At 43.4% G+C, this 25,620-nt stretch overlaps 1 protein-coding gene across 2 annotated transcripts in view; it reads left to right on the forward strand.

Annotated features, from left to right (window-relative positions):
* LOC142218083 (G-protein coupled receptor 22-like) overlaps window positions 1-25,620 on the forward strand; it is a 106,070-nt gene that overhangs the window by 62,563 nt on the left and 17,887 nt on the right. Inside the window, exon 2 of one of the 2 annotated variants that reach the window (XM_075286525.1) lies at window positions 20,490-20,678. The exons of the other annotated variant lie outside the window; for it this stretch is intronic. The gene's annotated coding sequence lies outside the window, so the exon portion shown is untranslated. The remainder of the gene's footprint in view (window positions 1-20,489; window positions 20,679-25,620) is intronic. 2 annotated transcript variants of the gene reach the window in all.

Here is a 25,620-nt window from a genome sequence, read left to right on the forward strand (position 1 = left end):
TATGTACAAGAATATAACTACTATAATACTACTCCTATGTACAAGAATATAACTACTGTAATACTACTCCTATGTACAAGAATATAACTACTATAATACTACTCCTATGTACAAGGATATAACTACTATAATACTGCTCCTATGTACAAGAATATAACTACTATAATACTACTCCTATGTACAAGAATATAACTACTATAATACTACTCCTATGTACAAGGATATAACTACTATAATACTACTCCTATGTACAAGGATATAACTACTATAATACTACTCCTATGTACAAGAATATAACTACTATAATACTACTCCTATGTACAAGGATATAACTACTATAATACTGCTCCTATGTACAAGAATATAACTACTATAATACTGCTCCTATGTACCAGACTACAACCATTATAATCCTGTCTCTCGGGTGTTAACCACTTGGCAGTACACGTCCAGGCGCTCGGTGATGTTGCTTCATATTCAGCATTTCTCCTGCATTGTGAATGAATTGTAAGAAGTCATTAATCAATGCTCAGACGTTCCGTGAATGGATATTTTTGTTATTTAGACGAGCCGCGTCCTAGTTCAGGCCTCCAATTTTCTGTCGCACAAAAAAAGGATTGAGAACAATGGGCCCAAGGTGCAGCAATTACATCCAAAATGAGTTTTTTCAACAATTTCATGCTCTAAAACTTGATACATTGTATATTCGGCGATAAGATGTTGTGTAGGCATAGTCTGAGAATAGAGCTGGTGAGGACGGGACTGAAAAGAACCACGAGGCATTAAATTACAAAGCTGAAATTTACAAAGTGGATGTGGATTATTAACATCTTTAAAGGGAACTTCATAGCGAGATGGATTTTAGAATCTGTAAAATATAATAGGAACGTCCCATTTCCAAAACTTCTGCATTATAAGGAGCACGTCATGATATAATGCTCCGGATTCCCTTCCACAAGCCATAGCATTCAATGATGAAAATTTGGTGGCCTCCACCACCACAAGGGGGAGCTCATGAGAATGCTGAAGACAGAATCACTGTATCAACGGGAATTTCTCAAACAGCTTTACAATTGTTTAGCTAGTGCGATAATGTAGAACTACTACTCTCATCACTTTGACAAAAATTCAGTGGAATCTCCATCAGTCCAAATAGGACTTTATGTCCCACTTTGATAAATTTGGCGTATTTTTAGGCTCACTGGTCTAAGTTTACGGTATCTATTACATAGGATTTGTGAATACGCTCCCACGTCCATGCAGAAGATCTGGAGCTTTGTATCAGAGAACCAGATCTCCTAAGAAGGATCTCTCCCCTACAATTACTTTCACAGGCAGAACTCTTTCTTCATTTCTTTGCTTCTTCCCCCGAAATCCTTTCTTGGTAGAAGTAATTGGAGAGATATAATAGAAAAGTCATTTGTGACATCACTGACCTAAATTTAGAGCATAAGACAATGCAACATAGAAATGAGATTAGCCGAGGATTGATTAAATACTGGGAATGACTCAAAGGAGCCTTACAAGCTGCAGATTTTCCCTGCAGTGTCCTTCAAGATCTCTGCCCGTCTGATGTATGCAGGGTGGAGGACCTAGAGAGGGTATGACATCACACACAGAGCACGAGACTGGCAAGAATACTTAAAGGGAGTGTGTCACCACCAGCCCCGCAGATAGATGTCGAGAGATCGCTGTTTGTGGGGTTGGGCACTTTACAGCCATTCTGTTACCCACGACCATTCACCTTGCAATCCGCTTTAGGATTTTCATGCATTACTACGCTATCCCAATGGTGCCTTTAAATTCTAAAAGTGATAATTGCTTTATAACTATCGTCTGGATTTCCACTTTAAGATGTTTTACATACCAGTCAGAACGAGTTGGTGAGGCCTTAGCATGGACCACCGCCATTTCTCAGAAGGATGTCCGGGTGACTTTGCTTGTTTTACCCCTTTTCATAGATCGATCAGTCATTGAGCCCTTCTTCAGAGATCCCATCTCTCCTAGCACACACACCACAGTCCTCTTCTTACTCTTTTGCCTGGATTTCCCCTTTAAGCGGACATCTTCCAGACAGCACAGTCTCTATTAGCAGCCGCAGTGGTGCACATCCCTGTGTGACTATATGGCGAGTACATCCCATTTACAAGTATGGAAGCATGGGGTGAAGGAAAACTAACTCTTGGCCTTAATAGAGATTGATTGTGTAAAACCAAGCGTGCGAGATTTATATTCCTGGTGCGGTGTGAGGCCGGCGCAGGCCCCTCACCACTAGCTCATCACTACCCCACGTCTTCGCTGCTCCCCAGGACTCCAGTAAATGTCCCTATAGTGTATGTTTAATTTCCTCTGATCCGCCCCGATGCCTGACATTGATCATGTAGATGCGGAGACTGATGGAAAGAGACATCACAGCCCCTAAGGAGGTAAAAGCATGGCGGCTACACGTGGGCAGGAATCTGCAATGGTCCTGCGAGAAGGGGATGAGAAACACTATTGACATGGATACAAGGTTTTGGTTGGCGGATTCAGGAGATTTTAATGGGATCTTCTTATAATCTTATGCGTTGTGGGCGCCCTGATGTCCCTGCACAAGCCATATAGAGAAAGGGGTTCTCCGTTTTTATGTAAATTCGACACAATTTGTGTTACAATTCATCATCTGACAATATCTCTGCTTGCTGTCGGTGAACAGAAATATCATTCTATAGGTTCATACACCCTGGCACTAATATGGAGCTGTATACACCAAGACTGTGGACTCAGGGTTAGTTGACACGTAAATCCGCGTGTGCATATTCCATCACGGCTGCTGCAGTGCATGGCATCCTGTTGCGGCTTCCTGCTCTGGATTAGGCCCAAATGAACGGGCCCAGTACGGAGTGTGCTGCCGTGAGGCGACACTGCGGCTGTATGAGCCGCGGATTCTGCTTGAAGAAAGGGCAGCTTGCTTTTTGTTCCGCTAGCGGCATGATGAGAACACTAGCAGTCTACATAGACCTCCATTGTGAGGGGGTGAATTATATATAATATACATAATCTGCCCCCTCTGTGCCCGTGTGAACTAGCTCTTAGGCTACATGCACACGACCGAGCGGGGCTCCAATGCTCTGTAGCTATCTAATAATGAATAGAGCAGGCCCATGGTATCGGAATGGCTGCCTGTGCCCCCCCCCCCCCCATAGCTTCGCCCTTGAATGGAGATGCTTTTGCAGCTTTTCCAGTAATGAGCCCCATTCATGGTCTGCCCTGTGTGAATACAATGGATGTGACTTCTACCGGTGATATTCATGGACCATACACCTTCTACTTACCTAGAGACTGTAAAGATAGACATATATGCCTTTCTGGGATTGGGAAAGATGAGTGGTAACCAACTCATTAGCCAGTAGAGAATCCAAACATATTAGTAGCCATCTTCACTGGCCCCACAAATGGCGGCTTTGCCTTGCTACATAGGAGGACAATTGCTGATATGCCTTTCAGGATTTTGGAAAAGCCTTATTGAGCATCGCTCTTATGACACACGTATCATGGCAGCCTCTGCGCTCCTCAGTGTAACTCCTGCTCTTGTCGCGGTCCGCTGGCTTGTAAACGGGAAGCAGCGCTGTGCGTGCCACGCTACGACTTCGCCGCCGCAGAGTTTAATTGCTACATTTGGCCCCTACTGTTTCTCATTACAAGTTCATCCTGGACCCCCGACAGACACGTTCCCTGCCTGCCACACATCCAGCGGGGGAGTTCCTTACATGGCCATCATTTGCTAATGAGAAAAATATTGGTTTGTTATCTTGCTTTTAATCCTTTTGTACACTGTGGCTGTCGCCGTATTTCGCCTCGCCGCCGTCACACGCCAACATTAAATATTAATCACGTTCTGGTTTATTTCCCTAAAGGAGAAGTTGGAGCTTATTCTATGTATACCTGCAATTATAGTGTATAAATGGTGTAAACCCATCACCATAGACCTCGTGTACAGCAAAGGGGCCACCCCGAGCAACCAATCACATCACTTCTTATATCCTCTATCCTGCACTGGGAAAATGCAAGCTGATATCTGATTGGTTACTATGGGCAAAGCCATGTCAGTGTGTCTGCTATACATTATACAGTGAGGCTGTATGGGATATATTTCTGAGGATTGAACTAAGGATGACCCCTGACTGGACCCTCTATACAAAGACAGTCCCCCTAAACTAATACAGACCCCTGACCGAACTCTCTATACTAAGACAGACCCCAGACTGGACCCTCTATACTAAGACAGACCCCTGAAAGGACCCCCCCCCCCCATAAACTAAGACAGATCCCTGACCGGACCCTTTATACTAAGAGAGACCCCAGACTGGACCCTCTATACTAAGAGAGACCCCTGACCAGATTGTATGACTTAGGGGGTTGTCCAGGAATCGCAGCGACCTTTGGGGCAGTGGGGGGAGGTGGAATTTTCCCCATGGGTTGCTCCAATTCCCAGACGACCTCTTTAAACAATGCAATGAATCAGAGGGATCTCCTTCCAATTGGTGGCGCTAGTGAGATGGTTCTTGTTTTTCCCTATAGAGCATTGTCAATAAGTCTCTACACCAACTGGTTTTCTTTAAAGGAAAAAGCCAGGACCTCCCTAAGACACCAAGCAGACAAGATCCCAGACCACAGACTGCAGGTACATTACTTCTCCTTGTTCTTGTAAATGTCCTCTTCATTTGTGGGAGCGTATTAGGCCCCCTCTTCTGTATAGGCCAAGGGCCTTGTGCTCCCTATAGGAGTAGGGCCCGGGTGTAAGTGCGTCCTTAGCACCCGCAGAGCTCTGCCCCTCTGACTAGTGAAGAAGGGCCTGTTGTATACAGTACATGAGGAGGTGCTCTTATCTCACCTCTGGTAGGCAGGTTACATCTGGCACGCCAGGCACTTTGTCAATGCACGCCGCCGCACTATAAATAATTAGCTGCCATTAAGCCTATTAATTAATGGCTCAACAATTGTCGCTGAAGCCGCTCATCCCGCTAAACAGCACATTAGACATTCATTTCCAGGCATCTGAGTGTTGTTCCCATTGTATGACACCACTTAATAATCGCACTCACGTATGATAGTGAAGTATAGACGTCGTCTATTTCCAGATAAATGTTCCTCAACTACATGAAACGTCACAGAACCTGCAGAGAATGCGCAAAACACCGCGGAAATAACACATCAGCATCATATATAACGTCACAACTACAATCTGGTGGGAACATAAGCACCAAACAATGGCGTCAGTAACAGCAAATATATGTCCTTCAGTAAAGCCCAAGGTTTCATAGTATTATAGTAGTTATATTCTTGTACATAGGAGCAGTATTATAGTAGTTATAGTCTTGTACATAGGAGCGGTATTATAGTAGTTATAGTCTTGTACATAGGAGCAGTATTATAGTAGTTATATTCTTGCACATAGGAGCAGTATTATAGTAGTTATATTCTTGTACATAGGAGCAGTATTATAGTAGTTATATTCTTGTACATAGTAGGCAGTATTATAGTAGTTATATTCTTGTACATAGGAGGTAGTATTATAGTAGTTATATACTTGTACATAGGAGGTAGTATTATAGTAGTTATATTCTTGTACATAGGAGGTAGTATTATAGTAGTTATATTCTTGTACATAGGAGTAGTATTATAGTAGTTATATTCTTGTACATAGGAGTAGTATTATAGTAGTTATATTCTTGTACATAGGAGTAGTATTATAGTAGTTATATTCTTGTACATAGGAGTAGTATTATAGTAATCAAATCAAAAAAAGCTTTATTGGCACGTCCGAATAGATGTTTGGCATTGCCAAAGCTAGTAAAGTGGTGGGGGGGGGGAGTTGGACTCGGGTGGGTGAGTGGTGGGGGTGGGTGGTTTGGGGTATAACAGTCCATGGAGTCTCATCTTCCTCTTCGTTGGTGACCGTTATATGGGGAGGTGGGGTGGGGCGGTTGGTTTGGGGTATAACAGTCCATGGAGTCTCATCTTCCTCTTCGTTGGTGACTGCTATATGGGGAGGTGGGGTGGGGCGGGTGTTTTGGGATAAATATAACAGTCCGTGGAGTCTCATCTTCCTCTTAGTTGGTGACAGCTGGACACGTATTGGGCAGCGATCTCCACAGTGGCCTCTTCTTCTCCCAGTAGGATGTAGAGTTTCCTCTTCTCGTCTGCAGATATGAAGTCTGGGATGTGGGCAGAGAGTCTTTAGTAGTAGACGGCCCTCACAGCTGAGTATTTGGTGCAGTGTAGCAGGAAGTGGGTCTCGTCTTCTAGGGCCCCCTGGTCACAGTGCTGGCACAGTCTCTTCTCCCGTGGCTTGTACGTCTGCCTGTATCGCCCCGTCTCTATCTCTAGGTTGTGGGCGCTCAGTCTGTACCGGCTCAGGGTCTGTCTGTGCTTGGGGTGGCGTATTCTCTCCAGTTAGGTGGCCATGGTGTAGTCCCTTTGTAGGGATTGGTACACGGTGAGTTTCTTGGAGTTATTTATTTCGTTTCTCCATTCTTCAATGTACCGCTCTCTGTTTGCCTCTGTGGTTGCCTTTATTTCGGCCTTGGTTATCATCTGTTGGTGTTTTTGGTTTGGTGGTTGGCTGTTGTTTGGTTGGTGAGTGTCTGGTTTGCTCAGGTGGCTTAGCCATGCTTGGTGGTGGTAGGAGTCGGGTTTGCTCCCCTGGATGTGTGCCTGGAAAGCTAGCGCCCTCTTCTGTATGGTGAGCTATAGGGGGAGTCTGCCTAGCTCTGCCCTGCAGGCCATGTTGGTGGTGTTGCGATGGACATGGAGCAGGTATTTGCAGAACTCCAGGTGGAAGTTCTCTGTTGGACTGGAATCCCACTTTGACTGGTCTGGGTAGGTGGCTGGACCCCAAATCTCGCTGCCATAGAGAAGGATCGGGGAGATGACGGCGTCAAATATCTTCATCCAGACCCTCACCGGTGGTTTGAGGTGGTACAGTTGTCTTCTGATGGCGTAGAAGGTTCTGCAGGCTTTTGCTTTCAGGGTTTCTATTGCTGCTTTGAAGCTTCCTGATTGGCTGAGCTCCAGCCCCAGGTAGGTGTAGCTGTTGGTTTTCTCCAGTGTGGAGCCGTTCAGTGTGAATTGTGGGGTGGTGGAGGCTTTATTGTGGCCCTTCTTCTGAAATACCATGACTTTGGTCTTCTTCTGGTTGATGGGTAGGGCCCATGTGGTGCTGAATTTTTCCAGCACTGACAGGCTTTCTTGGAGGTCTTTCTCGGTGGGGGCCAGGAGTAGGAGGTCGTCGGCGTATAGCAGGAACTTCACCTTTCGATTGTTCAGGGTGAGGCCTGGGGTTGGTGAGTTATATTCTTGTACATAGGAGTAGTATTATAGTAGTTATATTCTTATACATAGGAGGTAGTATTATAGTAGTTATATTCTTGTACATAGGAGGCAGTATTATAGTAGTTATATTCTTGTACATAGGAGTAGTATTATAGTAGTTATATTCTTGTACATAGGAGCAGTATTATAGTAGTTATATTCTTGTACATAAGAGGCAGTATTATAGTAGTTATATTCTTGTACATAGGAGGCAGTATTATAGTAGTTATATTCTTGTACATAGGAGGCAGTATTATAGTAGTTATATTCTTCTACATAGGAGTAGTATTATAGTAGTTATATTCTTGTACATAGGAGTAGTATTATAGTAGTTATATTCTTGTACATAGGAGTAGTATTATAGTAGTTATATTCTTATACATAGGAGGTAGTATTATAGTAGTTATATTCTTGTACATAGGAGCAGTATTATAGTAGTTATATTCTTGTACATAGGAGGCAGTATTATAGTTGTTATATTCTTCTACATAGGAGCAGTATTATAGTAGTTATATTCTTGTACATAGGAGGTAGTATTATAGTAGTTATATTCTTGTACATAGGAGCAGTATTATAGTAGTTATATTCTTGTACATAGGGGGCAGTATTATAGTAGTTATATTCTTGTACATAGGAGCAGTATTATAGTAGTTATATTCTTGTACATAGGAGCAGTATTATAGTAGTTATATTCTTGTAGGTAAGAGCAGTATTATAGTAGTTATATTCTTGTACCTAGGAGGTAGTATTATAGTAGTTATATTCTTGTATATAGGAGCAGTATTATAGTAGTTATATTCTTGTACCTAGGAGGTAGTATTATAGCATGTATACTGTTTTACATAAGGCAGGATTTTAGTAAATCACTATGATATAACCTGGCACCTTAGTCTGACTCATGTAGATCTTTACCTCTATGCTGTGTGTATATACACTCACCGGCCACTTTATTAGGTACACCATGCTAGTAACGGGTTGGACCCCCTTTTGCCTTCAGAACTGCCTCAATTCTTCGTGGCATAGATTCAACAAGGTGCTGGAAGCATTCCTCAGAGATTTTGGTCCATATTGACATGATGGCATCACACAGTTGCCGCAGATTTGTCGGCTGCACATCCATGATGCGAATCTCCCGTTCCACCACATCCCAAAGATGCTCCTCTATTGGATTGAGATCTGGTGACTGTGGAGGCCATTGGAGTACAGTGAACTCATTGTCATGTTCAAGAAACCAGTCTGAGATGATTCCAGCTTTATGACATGGCATTGCATTATCCTGCTGAAAGTAGCCATCAGATGTTGGGTACATTGTGGTCATAAAGGGATGGACATGGTCAGCAACAATACTCAGGTAGGCTTTGGCGTTGCAACGATGCTCAATTGGTACCAAGGGGCCCAAAGAGTGCCAAGAAAATATTTCCCACACCATGACACCACCACCACCAGCCTGAACCGTTAATACAAGGCAGGATGGATCCATGCTTTCATGTTGTTGACGCCAAATTCTGACCCTACCATCCGAATGTCGCAGCAGAAATCGAGACTCATGAGACCAGGCAACGTTTTTCCAATCTTCAATTGTCCAATTTCGATGAGCTTGTGCAAATTGTAGCCTCAGTTTCCTGTTCTTAGCTGAAAGGAGTGGCACCCGGTGTGGTCTTCTGCTGCTGTAGCCCATCTGTAGCCTCAAAGTTGGACGTACTGTGCGGCGTTCAGAGATGCTCTTCTGGCTACCTTGGTTGTAACGGGTGGCTATTTGAGTCACTGTTGCCTTTCTATCAGCTCAAACTAGTCTGGCCATTCTCCTCTGACCTCTGGCATCAACAACGCATTTCCGCCCACAGAACTGCCGCTCACTGGATGTTTTTTCTTTTTCGGACCATTCTCTGTAAACCCTAGAGATGGTTGTGCGTGAAAATCCCAGTAGATCAGCAGTTTCTGAAATACTCAGACCAGCCCTTCTGGCACCAACAACCATGCCACGTTCAAAGGCACTCAAATCACTTTTCTTCCCATACTGATGCTCGGTTTGAACTGCAGGAGATTGTCTTGACCATGTCTACATGCCTAAATGCACTGAGTTGCCGCCATGTGATTGGCTGATTAGAAATTAAGTGTTAACGAGCAGTTGGACAGGTGTACCTAATAAAGTGGCCGGTGAGTGTGTGTGTATATATATATATATATATATATATATATATACACACACACACACACACACACACACACACACACACACTTCTATGATAGAATGAAGCCACTTTCAGTCCCATACACACTCCATTACTGGAGGATCACGTGACTATATACCACAATCTGCCTATTTCCAGCAAAAAAATTGAGGCTATAAAGTCTTATTTTACAGAAATTTGTGCCCATTGATAATATAGAGTCACAGGGATCAGCTGCCAGCCCTCTGTATGGCGGATGATATCTTTGCCTTGTGATGGGTCATTTCCAGTAACAGGATGATTAATATGGAAAGTACATTGCTATATGAAGCTTTGTGTAGATATCGCATCACTGCAAGGTCATGAGGACAATGCAGGAGATGCTGAGCAGGGAGCTGGCCGGGGATCAAATCGCCTCTTTATTATTAAGAAAGACAATCGATCCAAGGATCATATATACTGTATATAGAGAGGAATTCTGATACATCTATACCGTATGATAATCCGCCACCTCCTGTATATACCGTATGGCAGAACACAAAGGTCTGGTCATAATTAAAGGCTCCAGATGGGACAAACCCTTTAAGGCTGAGGCTCCATGTTGCAGAAACGCAGCTTCTTTTGTTGCAGATTTTGAGCCATAGGCAACAATGGCTACAGAAGGAATGGGAAATCCAGGAACGAGAACTTGGTTTGGTAGTTCTTGTACGTGGGCTGTCATGTGGACATCCATAGCCCATCCTGTTAGGTCAGAGCTCAGTACAGTCATCAACTAAGAAACTTGATTTCCCATGTAATACTAGTGTGAACACTGCCCAATGCTTGAGACGGATTTATTAGAAATATACAGGACTTTTTTGTGCATCGTCTTCCTAAGAAACAATTAGTCACAGAACAAACTGTCGCCCTGGGAAATCCACATCTAATAAGAACTAGTGAGCCCCTTGGGACAAGAGAATCAACAAAATATTTCTGGATGGTGACTAGATAAATTCCACTGGATGAAAACAAGATGACAATTTAAAGGGGACGTACAGGATAAGACGCCTCTAGCTGTTGTATTCCAGAAACAGCGCCACACTTGTCTACAGGTTGTGCATGGTATTGCAACTCGGCCCCATTCACTGCAATCGAGCTGTGACAGTTAGCAGTCATGTGTCCATAGAGCATTGCCTTACTTCAAGGGATCTTTCACCGCCTCCTCAATGGCCACCGCTCCACTGATTCTGGCACAGTTGTAATTTTTTCTCTAGCCCACACCATTGCAGAGCAATTATTTCTGTTAGTTTCAGCATGTAATATGCTAATTGGAGTCTCTACTGTCAGGTGGGCGGTCCTAGATGGGACCACCCACCTGACAGTTAAGCACTTACTAAGCATATGGGGCATGGAAAATAACACAAATCATTGCCCAGCAGATCTGCCATTCAAAACTACAGGAAATCTGTGTAATAATCCCCTATAGGGGCTATAACGGCAGCCATATTGGTTGTCACTCAGCACAAAGACCCCGGACTGTTTTTCACAGTTTTTCTGCGGATTCTTTAGCCTGTCGCTGTAGCTGCTTTAGCATAACACACGTTGGAGTTGACGCCTGCATACATATCAGACACGACACCACAGCAGCGTCTTCCCACACACATCTACCGCCAACGGAACGTTACATAAAGACTAAGAGCGGTGATTGCCGCCTTACAAATGCAGGATTCAGTTGCGGCAACACAAGCCTTGCTATTGACAAACACTCCTGGTGTAGCGCGGGGAGGGGGTCATCAGCCGAGATGGGGCCTCTCGGATCACTACAAGACTCAAGTGTTCAGAAGTGACTGAGAATTTATGATGTTGGAGAAGTGGCCCCATAGAGCGCCGACAAAGTGCAAATCACAGATTGCAGAATCCTTACAGCTCCTGCAGCAGAACCCTGATATATTAGTGATTTCTAAGTGGTGGCCCCCTGATGTGTAAGAGAAAGGGGCCCCGGCCCTGGGAATATAAACCCTTCAATCAGAGACATAGCCTGAAGCTCTTGAGCTCTAGTGCTAAATCCATAACAGCGCCCCCCACCTTCCATCTGCTATATATAATACCTCCTGGATTTGGGGTAATGGTCCACAGTCCCCGGGGTCTTCAGTGATCGTCTGACGACTATAACGATTAATAAAGCAATTAATTGTCACGGTTTTTGGCTAACTTTGGGTTATGATATGGCGCTCATGGTGGATATTGAGTCAGACTGGTGACGGACATGCCTTTTTTTTTGGTGGATGATTCCAGCGGGTTATACGGACAGCCTCATGTCAGTGACGGAACAGGCCAGACATAATATATTCCATCCCATGGTATCTCCATCACTCCTCAGGTATAACAGGATGGCGGCCATACAATGCATGACACCACTAACCACCATTACTTATGGATCGGTTTCTGTAAAGTGGAGAATCCCTTTAAGCTACGTCATGATGGCCAAAGATATAAAGATTCTCCTCAGTAAGACGAAGAGCCCAATTTTCCATTTGTAAAGGTTGTGCCTAGACAAACCCATTGAGGTTGAGCTGCAATACCAGACACAGCCTTATGCACAAGAGTGGCACTCTTCTTTTGGAAAACACCTTCTTTAAAAGGGTTGTTTAGGTATTGGACAAACCCCTGTGAAGGTTGGGGAGAGGTGTGACTGAAACGGACAGGCGAGTATGCTTTTTTTTATGTTGTGGCTTCAACACTGAAGTGTCCTTAGAAGTTTGTCTGATTCCTGGACAACCCAATCAAGGTACACAACAGCGCCACACCTTTACACAGGTTGTGTGCAGTATTACAGCTCAGCCCTTTTAAGTGAATAAGAATGAATTGCAAAACCCTATACAACCTGCAGACAGGGGTGCTGTTATTTTTGGAAGACAGCAGGCATGTTCTGCTGACCCTAAAGACATACCGTACTTGTTCATTTTTCCCAAAAAAACAGAAAAAAGTGAGTCTCCCAAGGAGACCAAGCACTGAGACCCCACCAATCGTGAGAAGTGGGCTATTCTGCACCTGTATGATTGGAGCAACTGGTGGGAGATGTGCGACAGCGCCCGGATCATAAGAATGGGAGATGGGCGAAATACTGCGCTCGGTACAGATAGACAGGTGTGTATATATATATATATATATATATATATATATATATATATATATATATATATATATATATATATATGGTAAATGTGCCCCTTTAACCCCTGCCCTCCTAGTATACGTGAATCACCGCCATCCCTATCGCCTGGTTACCCTGATGAGCGCTCTTCTATATGTGAAGACACCTGCTATTAGGATCGGCCTCATGCTATTGTTCCTTGTCATAAAGCCTTGATATAGTCGCATCCCCCACAATGCACGGCGGCCTCACCAGCTGAGCTAATGGAAGGTAATACTATCAAACTGCAAAACCGACAGAACCGCAGGGCGATGGTTTTAACCCTTTATATGTCAACGTAAAAGAGGCTCCAAATTAACTCTTCAGGAGCTGATCGAAAAGAAGAACAAAGCTTGAAAAGAATGTATATAATAGGACATAAAATAATATATGTAGTGTAATATAAGGATGGTCTAATATAATGGTGATATTCCTCTGAGCTGTATGTATGGATGACTGCAGGGTGTGAACTGCGCCTTATATATAAGATCAGGACATGTACAAGAACATGGAGAGAGAATCACTATAATGACTACACGTAAGAAAGTTCAGACGTCACGACAATAATTCATGAAAACAAAAGTGCCGTATTTAATATCGTTTATGACAGGTTACTGAGATCTATACCGGCTACAAGATGGCGTCGATTTGAGCACGGGTGCACGGCCTGGCGGAGGAGTCGTCTCATTTATGATGAGGCTGTGAGGACTGGTGTGGGGTACGCTGGGGTCAAATGTGCCGGGACTGTCCAGAATTTTTAGAGACATATCTGTCATATTTGACTTATTCTGACCCACAAAGGGGTGGGGCATATAAAAGCTCCTCCCAGAGTGCTCCTGGGTGTGTTGCATTTAAAGACGGGCAACAATGGACCCCGAGGGACCCCATTGACTGTAATTGGTTGGATATCCATTTTGTGCAGGGCTTTTTGTCCACAATTTTAGATGGACACTAGTGCACATGTGAGGGTGTAGCCTTAGAGGGTCATGTGGGGCCCCATTTAAGTACCGGGACCCGGATAGATATGACGGTCATCACTCCATTTTTGTTTGCACTATTGACTGCTCAGCCAGAATGATTGTCAGCAATTGATCTCCGTATAAGTATGTGACCCCCATTCACGTCACTGGCTCCAAGTGCTCTGGGCAGAGTTAACTAACCCGTGTATATATGTATGATCAGATATATACAGCCGCACGTCATATGGATTTATTTAGTCAGGCACTGGATACTACTGAATAACTGAGAGCACGGTAAATGACTTTCATAAAGCGGCTGAACCAGACACAAGTCTATAGACAGATCAATAACTCCGGCCTATACTGCGCCCAGCATATAGCACAATGTATATAGGGATAGACTACACCAGGGTTGGGCACACTGTTGCGGCCATTTTAGCACTGCGGCTTCTTACAAGTGGGGCTCATTGTTCAGCAGAAATCCTTCATATCTTAGCATCAGATGTCTGTGAATATTACATGTGAGATGAGCGAAGTCAGGACATAATGAAATTACCCGCGCTCCTGTCACCCGTGCCTCGCCATGATGCTGCATTGTAGGACCATGTGAATATATACCCGCTCATAGAAACCAAATACAATGAAGCGCACAAAAACCGCCAAGTGTTGTAGAATATACAGAAGAATAGTTACAATAAAACCCGCAAGTCATCTGGTCTCATTTCTAAAATATAAAAAATAATCTACCCCGATTCTCCAACCATTTTCGTAATTGAAAGTTCTTAAAGGGTAACTCCACCGGAAACCAACTCCCTCCAAAGTGGAATCATCTAGTTGTCAACTCATTCATATATAAAAGTCACAAACCCAAGGTGGCGGACGTCGTACTGGAGTAGGGAACGTCTACGCCGTGAATATTCCTTCGTGGGAAAACCCGCAGTCAAAAAAAAATTGCACCAATTTCCGTACATATTTTCGTTACAATGTTTGGATGAGACTTCTATAAACTTTATGGATTTTCCTCCCTCTGGAGAATGTGCGGCCTTTACGTCTCCCGTTCGGGCGCCCTACACCTGTTACGGATTTATGGCGAGCACCTGGCAGACGCCGCGCTCTTTTGGCAATGACAAGGTTACTGCCAGGCACAGAATGGGAGAATTAATCTCCGGTTTTATAAGGGCAGAATTCACATTAATCAGAGACTTTCCTGCATAATTTATCCGCTCAACATCACCAGAAACAAAAGGCCAGTACTTAGCATCTTGTGTGTTAAACTGCGAGATCCGTCCCTCACGCCAGCCGCTGACCTTGGCTTCTCTGCGCCGACGTTCGGAAACAAATTAATGAACACGGCCTGATGAAACCAGAGCGCGGTGTAATTAGTGAGCAATGAATTATGGGAGGGAGTCGGGACCGGCGCGATCTGCTTGAGTGACTGCAGCGCTGTCTGTGCCGGGCTTATGCAGATTCGCACATTAGTTTTTGCTTATAATACCTGCATTTTTATGATTTCTGGATGTTTTTTTGAGCCGAAGTGTTATTTAACCCTTTAATAAGGCCTCGGTGACAGCTTCTATATCAGGGTCATTTAGCAGCGTGTTTTCCTGTGCTGACGATCATTTACATCTTTTATCGTGTCATCAGGGTTTTCTGATGCAATTTTTCCAAACCAAAACCACTGGCAATCCGAAAGCGACAGGAAGTAATGAAACCTGACGACCCCAGAGCTAAACTACCTAAGACGTTACTAATGCTACCTGGGGGATACAAGTCGTCTAGTTTGGCACAAAGCTCTGATCTGTATCACGTGACTGACCCAGCTCTACTCCCGGGACAAGGAGGAGGAGGGCAGAGTCGGTCATGTGATCCAGAGTCAGCATGTTAGCAGAGGAGCCTAAATAGAAGACTTGTGGCCACCGAGGAGGACGGTGTGTAGAGTATATTAGTAAGTTTCACCTGCACTGCTGGAAGTTTTAGTTCCTTGAATGACCCTTTTAAGAGCAGAAATCACTTTAACTGAGCAGCGCAACCTAAAAATCTCCCCACCCCCGACATCCTTACAGACACCTCTTAAAGAGCTTCTATCCAGATGGTGACCCTCGGCATTTGCTATTTTTTGTTGTATGGAATAGCTCAGAAGACCGCAGAAGAAAGTATACCGCCTGCTATGCAGATACATCCTGAGACACCCACTTTACGCGTCTCTTAAATGTAATGGACTGTGCGCTTTCCTGCCATAGATGTTTACTTACCATCTGTCTATAATGTAAATGTGAGCTTTATTGTCCAGTATTTTAGTACTTGGCGGTTCTTCTGAACTGTACTCACAGCAGCATAGGTCCTCAGCAAAACCACATAGAATAGAGCGGAAGTCATGGCCGTCGTTCTACCGCAACTAACCTGGCAGCCAATACAGTAATACATCCATCTGTCCCGTGGCCAAATCTGTCATTCAGGATATCAGGAAAGCTAGGTGATAACCTCTGTGTGAGCCGAAATGGCAGCTTTTTTTATTTATTTATTTATTTATAACCAGCTTTTGTAGAAACAGACACATCCCAGAAGTAGAAAGCAGCACTTCATGACTTGACAGAAGAGGACGACTCGAGCGATGATAGTTTGACAGACTTGACCCCGATAGCAGCAAATAAAATTAGCATTTTCCAGAATAAGGAGGACGCGGCGGAAAGAAAACAAAAGTGAAACCAATTTGATGAAATGAGGGCTGCCTTTGTGTGCGGCACAGCTGGATCCCACATATGTCCAATTGGAGTGTATCTTGTCGCAGCGGCGCGCCTACTCTGCCACATTAAGACAGGGGGTAATAGCATTGGTTGCTATGGATACACGAGACCTGTCACTCGGTTGTTTTGTCAAGTGCTTTCATGTGTGCTGCATGGAGACAGTTTATAAGGATGTGCGGGGTGTGCATCCCGAAAACACGACCAGATCAATGCTCAAAATGTGGAACTCCAGCCAATATATGGCACATAGTAAAGGAAAATAACAAGATGTTCACAATTCTAGTACAGCGGAGCGGGCTGTCCTATATCTGTACACTGGGGATGTAGGCTGGATGCCATAGAAGATAATGTAAAAGGAACAGAATGTATTATGGGCAACAAGGAGGAATATAGTGATATCTCATACAGATCATATTTATACATATAGGATAATATTTTGTCTGTCTGCAGTCACCACTAGGGGGAGCTCCGAAGCTGACTACATAAGGTGCAGCGAGTTCTAAGTGAAAACTGTGATCCTGAGTTATATCCTGTATTATACTCCAGAGCTGCGCTCACTATTCTGCCGGTAGTCACTGTGTACATACATTACATTACTTATCCTGTATTATACTCCAGAGCTGCGCTCACTATTCTGCTGGTGCAGTCACTGTGTACATACATTACATTACTTATCCTGTATTATACTCCAGAGCTGTGCTCACTATTCTGCTGGTGCAGTCACTGTGTACATACATTACATTACTTATCCTGTATTATACTCCAGAGCTGCGCTCACTATTCTGCTGGTGCAGTCACTGTGTACATACATTACATTACTTATCCTGTATTATACTCCAGAGCTGCGCTCACTATTCTGCTGGTAGTCACTGTGTACATACATTACATTACTTATCCTGTATTATACTCCAGAGCTGCGCTCACTATTCTGCTGGTGCAGTCACTGTGTACATACATTACTTATCCTGTATTATACACTAGAGCTGCGCTCACTATTCTGCTGGTAGTCACTGTGTACATACATTACATTACTTATCCTGTATTATTGTAAGGATTGGAGTCAGGGTCAGGCAGTGCAAAGTGACACAGCTGGGAAAGCAACACTGTGCAACTAATGATAAAAGGGGTCGCAGGCCCTGCAGCTATAACTATGCTGTAATATCTGAGATGAGGCAGACCAATGCACTTCCTAATTGAAGTGCGCCTACCACGGCTCCTAACCTTCTATCCGGCGGCTAGGATAAGGGGAGAGGAGGCCCTGAAAGTCCTAGGGACTGGAGTCACGGGGTCACACCTAAACAGAAAGCACAGTGTAAATGCAATGCAAAACAAAAGACTAAACAGCATGGAACCAGGGAGGACCACAAGTCCCAGCAAGACACAGAAGAGAAGGCGAGGTCAGACGAGCAAGAGGTCAAGCCAGGAGATATAATAAAAGGTACCAAATCAAAAGACAAGGGATAGTCAAAAATACAAGCCGGGTCTAAAAACCAAGAAACATATGGAATACAAACAGACAGGGAATCAGACTGAGCAGGGGAACCAGGAAACACAAAGTGAATGGCTGGCAAGGATCCATGCCTGGGTGGGGATTAAATAGCAGCAGAAAAACACACCTGATGGCTAATGACATGGAGACTGAAGGCAAGGAAAAGATTAACCCTTAATGACCTAAGCACACCCAATAGAACTCCTAACACGTCTCCCAGGGAGACGCCGCGCAGCAAGGAGACCGCGGCGACTCCGTATCCTGACAATTATACTCCAGAGCTGCGCTCACTATTCTGCTGGTACAGTCACTGTGTACATACATTACATTACTTATCCTGTATTATACTCCAGAGCTGCGCTCACTATTCTGCTGGTACAGTCACTGTGTACATACATTACATTACTTATCCTGTATTATATTCCAGAGCTGCGCTCACTATTCTCCTGGTACAGTCACTGTGTACATACATTACATTACTTATCCTGTATTATACTCCAGAGCTGCGCTCACTATTCTGCTGGTACAGTCACTGTGTACATACATTACATTACTTATCCTGTATTATACTCCAGAGCTGCGCTCACTATTCTGCTGGTGCAGTCACTGTGTACATACATTACATTACTTATCCTGTATTATACTCCAGAGCTGCGCTCACTATTCTGCTGGTACAGTCACTGTGTACATACATTACATTACTTATCCTGTATTATACTCCAGAGCTGCGCTCACTATTGTCCTGGTACAGTCACTGTGTACATACATTACATTACTTATCCTGTATTATACTCCAGAGCTGTGCTCACTATTCTGCTGGTGCAGTCACTGTGTACATACATTACTTATCCTGTATTATACTCCAGAGCTGCGCTCACTATTCTGCTGGTGCAGTCACTGTGTACATACATTACATTACTTATCCTGTATTATACTCCAGAGCTGCGCTCACTATTCTGCTGGTGCAGTCACTGTGTACATACATTACATTACTTATCCTGTATTATACTCCAGAGCTGCGCTCACTATTCTGCTGGTACAGTCACTGTGTACATACATTACATTACTTATCCTGTATTATACTCCAGAGCTGCGCTCACTATTGTCCTGGTACAGTCACTGTGTACATACATTACATTACTTATCCTGTATTATACTCCAGAGCTGTGCTCACTATTCTGCTGGTGCAGTCACTGTGTACATACATTACTTATCCTGTATTATACTCCAGAGCTGCGCTCACTATTCTGCTGGTGCAGTCACTGTGTACATGTATTGGGCCTCCATAGCTATATCGCTGGGCCTCATCCATATCCATATAGTTATTGGATGATTAATATATAGTTAGTAGAATGTGATATCCGTCCATGTATTAAGCTGTAGAGCATCGCTCACCTCTCAGGCTGATTAATATGAGAGACTGGTTCACGGCTGGAATTATTCACTGGAACGGTTTCATTCCTCTCTTTCTATTTGTTATATTTTGGTTAGTAATTGAATTATCCTGACATCTCTCTCTGTTACTGGAGCAGTGAGGCAGACCCGGCTCTCAGCATGCTAAAAAATAAAGATTAAATGATTGTACAAGAAGGGATAATGCAATAGAAAATATAATAATTCCTAGCAGCCTGCACTGAGGGGCCCGGAGCTGTGGTCTCTATGCATGTTACTTTAGAGGGGATGTGTCACCAGAAATTACTTATTTTATAAAGTAAGTTTTTATGTTACACATTTAAGAATTTTTAATTTTAAGGAATTTTCCATGTCACTAATTTTAAAATAAAAAGTAATATGTCCTGCAATATTCACTCTGGTCACTAATCCAAATAACTTGACAATTGTGAATGCTGAAGGATATAAATTCACTTTAAGGATTCTGCATACAGCTAAAGAGCAATAAATTCACAGAGTTCCTATATATTAGGGAAGCTTCACCCGTCCTATTCACACTAGCTAGAGCAGGATCAATACCAGGAGTGCAGAATTGGAAGAAATATCTGGGTTAATGTGGGAGCGGTAGATAAGACGTTTCATTCCGCATGTCTGTCTTGGGAAAAGCTTCCAAGACTTTGCTAATTACAATCCAATAAGCCTCAAACAGATTTGGAGAGGTTCCCACGCTAGCGGCTGGCGGGGTGCTGACACAAACAAGGGACATTTAAGTGCAACTCCATCTGTGGACACTAGGTCCTATTTAGGTTCAAATATCGGCACCAATTCATTTCTTTACACTTCTCGTTTTTTCTGTTACAGAGCTCTAGTAGAGTAAAAAGAAAATTCCTACAACCTGCAGCCACCACTAGGGGGAGCTTACTGTATACTGTACATTGCACTCAATAGTAAATCAGTGAACTCCAGAGCTCCCTCCAATGGTGGCTGTAGGTAGAGTTTTACATTAATGTCTATGTGTGTGTGTGTGTGTGTGGGGGGGGGGGGTTTGGAGCTCTGTACCAGGAAAAACAAACTCTAACCTTTGTAAGAATAAAATGTAATATGGAAGTTCATTGTAGGTGCCAGTCTAGACAGCAGGGTTGTTGTAAGATAGAGTTCTCTTTTAAGTTGTGAATATTGCTGTAATGATGGTTCTCTTGTGTCTTACAGGTCCCCCTAGTGTTTTATTTGTGAATTACCTCAGCTCTGCCTCCATGATTCTGCTGTGGGGTGATGGCACCAATGGAAGTGACGCCCTCAGTGTGTGACCAAATAACAGATCTATGGCCGATCCCAGCAGTCAGCCGCCTCCTCCTTGGAATTTTACATTCATTCATATGAATGTGTCTAAGACTTCAGGTAGGTTCTTATAGGTAGAATTTGGGATCAGTATAAAACAAGGAATCTATCCAGCTCTGCCCCTGCATCTACATCAAGGAATCTGACATTGAGGACAACCATGTCTCTTGTGTATGTTTAATATTCATTGTGTAGGGTTAATGTTCCTTTAAGGTCTTTTTAAGCAGGTATGAAAGCTCTTAAGGTAATATCTTTAAGTGTCCACCATATCGCCCATAGCCCCCCACTGAACACATCCCAACCAGCAGGGATCTTATATATTTGTATTCCAGCTGATACCTACTGGATTATTTAAGGAGTTAAGAGCTGATATTCCTCAATACTCGCCTCTTCTCATTCCTTGTCAGCCCAATGTGTTCCCGCACATGACACTCCTGATGCTGTTAGTATCTGGACGTTACGTGCAGCCGCTCGCAAAGCCATTCAGTGACTTACAGCTCCTATGACAGGCAAGTGTGGGCGCCATTAAGGGATTATTATACTGTGTGTAGGGGAACTAAGGGGGCATTATACTATATGTCAGGGCTAAGGGAGTATTATACTGTGAGTAGATAAGGCAGTATTTTACTGTGTGGATAAGGGAGCATTATACTGTGTGTGGGTAAGGGAGCATTATTCTATGTGTGGGTAAGGGAGCATTATACTATGTATGGATGAGAGAGCATTATACTGTGTGTAGGTGAGGGAGCATTATACTGAGTGTGGGTAAGGGAGCATTATACTGTGTGTAGGTGAGGCAGCATTATACTATGTATGGATGAGGGAGCATTATTCTATGTGTGGGTGAGGGAGCATTATTCTATGTGTGGGTGAGGGAGCATTATTTTATGTGTGGGTAAGGGAGCATTATACTATGTGTGGGTGAGGAAGCATTATTCTATGTGTGGGTGAGGGAGCATTATTTTATGTGTGGGTAAGGGAGCATTATACTGTGTGTGGGTGAGGGAGCATTATTCTATGTGTGTATGAGGGAGCATTATACTATGTGTGGGTGAGGGACCATTATACTGTGGGTAGGTTATAAAACGAACAATATACTGTGTAAGGTCGGTGTTATGGGGGAATTATAGTTTGTATAGGGCATTATACTGTGCGTAGGGAAGCTAAGGGAGCAGTATACTGATAAGGTGCACTAGGGGGCAGTATGAGTAGGGACATTAAGCAGGCATTTTTATGGGGGCCCACAAACATCTCCTATACGCATACATGCTTAGTTCGACCAAGCAGTGCGCGTGTACCATAAAAAAGGGAACAGCAGTCAGACATTTTAACAAAAGGATCGGTCATGTTGAAATCCATCTGCCTGATCCTCTCCTTCCTCCACATCTGCTGTTTTAAGTTGTCAGGGCGCAAGGACATTCGGTGGGTTTAGCTGACAACCCTGTAATGTGTATACTCAGCAATACAGCTATGCATACGGCTACTTTTGCGTATCGGAGGTGGGAGTGAGGGTCATGAGGGGAGAAACATTGGGCAAAAGTGATGTCATGAGGATAATGTGAGATCTGCGCTCCATCCTGAGATCTGATGAGATTGTAATTCATGAATAAAGTAGGACTTAGTGAATCCGCCGCTCATTCTGAAAACCTCTCGTATTTCCGCCCTGCGTTGGCAGATTGCAGCTCAGCTTGTTGGTAAATTCGCACATGACATGTTTATCGATGTTTACTTCTTCACTTTGGACGATCGCAGAAAATCTGGTTTACTATAATTTTTTTTTCCCAGTCTTGGAAATGTAACAGGGATTGGAGATTTTCTTGTATCAATGGGATTTCTCCGTCTCTTATCCTTCCCCTGTCTGGGACAATGACCTCACATGCTTGTATTGGATTTGTCTATGTGGGGTTTCCACCAATGGGGCACCATAGTAATGGGGCTGAAGGGGGTCAGCTTGTCAACAGTGACCAGCACAGGGGAGGCCGACATGGTCTGATGGGAAGGGCGGATAAAATATATACAAGGATATCTTCACCCTTGTGCCAAAGTCTACCCTACAGAGGTATGTAAGCTACTACTACTCAGACGAAGGGCAATAATTACCTTTACTCTTCATTCCTTGTGGATTCTTGGGGTGTAAAATGGTGAATGTTACTTAGAAATACTCTTCTAGCTAAATCTTATGTGTACACCGGATAGTAGATGTCACACCAGACTAGGCCTTATATGATAGAAATCCTGCTGAGGAACAGAAGATATTTCGGCATCTGCCGGGCTGACTTTATTACCCCTCCGCTCGCCGGCAGTGAATCTGTCAGGGGTGCAGGTTGGGGATGGCGTGGGCTCGCTACGACCGGTTGAATGATTTTTCAGCACAGTTCAGGCCTCGGCTATCCTGTAGTCGGTGTTATTAGCGCTCTTCCCATTGCGGAGGTTTTTCTTCTGTGACAACCAGTTATTCATTGACTACTGCAGGACAACGTCTTCTTATTCTCTATTACTTCAGTTTGACACTTTATATCCCAGAGTCATTTGTCACAATGTGGAGGGAGAACTGAAATACAGAAGAAAGGTATGGCTGAATGTCTAAAGTTTATTACCCGTTCAGGGCATTATTCGGATGTGTCTGAGGTAGGAGGTTTATCATACCTCCCGAAAACAGTACTATCACATAGGCAATGGAGTCACACGTCCTGTCTGTTTCTTCAATGTGGAAATCTACTGTATCACTCATCTGGGAAGCTGTGACATCACTGAGGTAGAGACAAGTTAGGAGCTTAGTAATAGTGACATCACTGAAGCAGGATCAAGATGGTAATGTAGGAATTAGGGACCTCAGTATGGGAGGAACAAACCAATAACTTAGTAACTAGTGACATCACTGAGGCAGAGACAAATCAGTAACTAGTGACATCACTGACATAGACATGAATCAGGAATTCGTGACATCACTGAGATAGAGATGAATCAGGAATTAGTGACATCACTGACAGACACGAATCAGGAATTAGTGACATCAATGACAGACACATATCAGGAATTAGTGACATCACTGACAGATTTGAATCAGTAATAGTGACATCACTGAGAGAGACGAATCAGGAATTAGTGACATCACTGACATAGATTTGAATCAGTAATAGTGACATCACTGAGATAGAGACGAATCAGGAATTAGTGACATCAATGACAGACATATCAGGAATTAGTGACATCACTGACAGATTTGAATCAGTAATAGTGACATCACTGAGATAGAGACGAATCAGGAATTAGTGACATCACTGACATAGATTTGAATCAGTAATAGTGACATCACTGAGATAGAGACGAATCAGGAATTAGTGACATCAATGACAGACACATCAGGAATTAGTAACATCACTGACATAGATTTGAATCAGTAATAGTGACATCACTGAGATAGAGACGAATCAGGAATTAGTGACATCAATGACAGACACATCAGGAATTAGTAACATCACTGACATAGATTTGAATCAGTAATAGTGACATCACTGAGATAGAGACGAATCAGGAATTAGTGACATCACTGACATAGACTTGAATCAGTAATAGTGACATCACTGAGATAGAGACTAATCAGGAATTAGTGACATCACTGACATAGATTTGAATCAGTAATAGTGACATCACTGAGAGAGACGAATCAGGAATTAGTGACATCACTGACAGACTTGAATCAGTAATAGTGACATCACTGAGATAGACGAATCAGGAATTAGTGACATCAATGACAGACACATATCAGGAATTAGTGACATCACTGACATAGATTTGAATCAGTAATAGTGACATCACTGAGATAGTGATGTCACTAATTCCTGATTCGTCTCTATCTCAGTGATGTCACTATTACTGATTCAAATCTATGTCAGTGATGTCACTAATTCCTGATATGTGTCTGTCATTGATGTCACTAATTCCTGATTCGTCTATCTCAGTGATGTCACTATTACTGATTCAAGTCTATGTCAGTGATGTCACTAATTCCTGATTCGTCTCTGACATAGACTTGAATCAGTAATAGTGACATCACTGAGATAGAGACGAATCAGGAGTTATGTAACATGACTGAAGTAGGGTTCAGATGGTAATATAGTAAGTAGTAACCTCACTGTTGGGGAGATAAACCATTGACTTAGTAACTAGTGACATCTCAGGGCCCAGGTTTGGGACTGGAGAAAGTAGTAAGCTAGAAGATTTATGTGATCTCCATCACTGAGGCAGGAGATCCATCAGATCTGCAGAGAACAGAGAGATCACAGACAGATTCTCACAGAAAAACAGTTCTTGAGGAAGAAGTGACGCACCAGATTTTCAGGAACCACTGACCTCACCAGGGCAGGAGAATGGTTAGACCTCCAGGAATCAGTGACATCACTTCTCTGACAATCTTTCACATCACCAAGACAGGAAAGCTAATAGAAGAGATCCAGTAGGAGATGTAAAGGTTTTTAAGGAGCCAGAGATTTTAATAAGGCAGAAAACCTAATAGATCTGAGACAGTGACATCATCAAGGCAGGAGATGACGCAACTAAGGACTAGTTGAGTTATCAACTAATTTCTCGAGCGGGGTATTTACACACAAGGTTAAGGTGGCAAACTAAATTTTTTACTGTCCCAAGAAAAGGAAACTTCGCCCCGGAGGTGTCTTTGTGTGTATCGTTGACTTTGAGGTTCTCCTTTAAGCCTGTCACTCCTTCCGGAGGGGGCCTTTGTGTACTGCTCAAGGAACGTTTGAGAATGGAGAATTTTCCTTGTAATGTGTTCCAGCATTTCCAGATTAATTTGCTGTTCTATCGCCCTATGCAATCTCTTCTCCCTCAAGAAGCCTTCAACGAGTGAGGCGGCTTTGAGCACCTTCAGAAATTGTCTTTATCTTGAAGGGAGTAGGTTGTGCGGAACGAATCTCCGATTCTTTTGATGCAAAAACTCCGGCAAACCGTTGACTGCCCACAGAGGACACTGATGCAAGTGGTC

The sequence above is a fragment of the Leptodactylus fuscus genome, chromosome 9 (assembly GCF_031893055.1).
Source record: "Leptodactylus fuscus isolate aLepFus1 chromosome 9, aLepFus1.hap2, whole genome shotgun sequence".
Taxonomy (NCBI): domain Eukaryota; kingdom Metazoa; phylum Chordata; class Amphibia; order Anura; family Leptodactylidae; genus Leptodactylus; species Leptodactylus fuscus.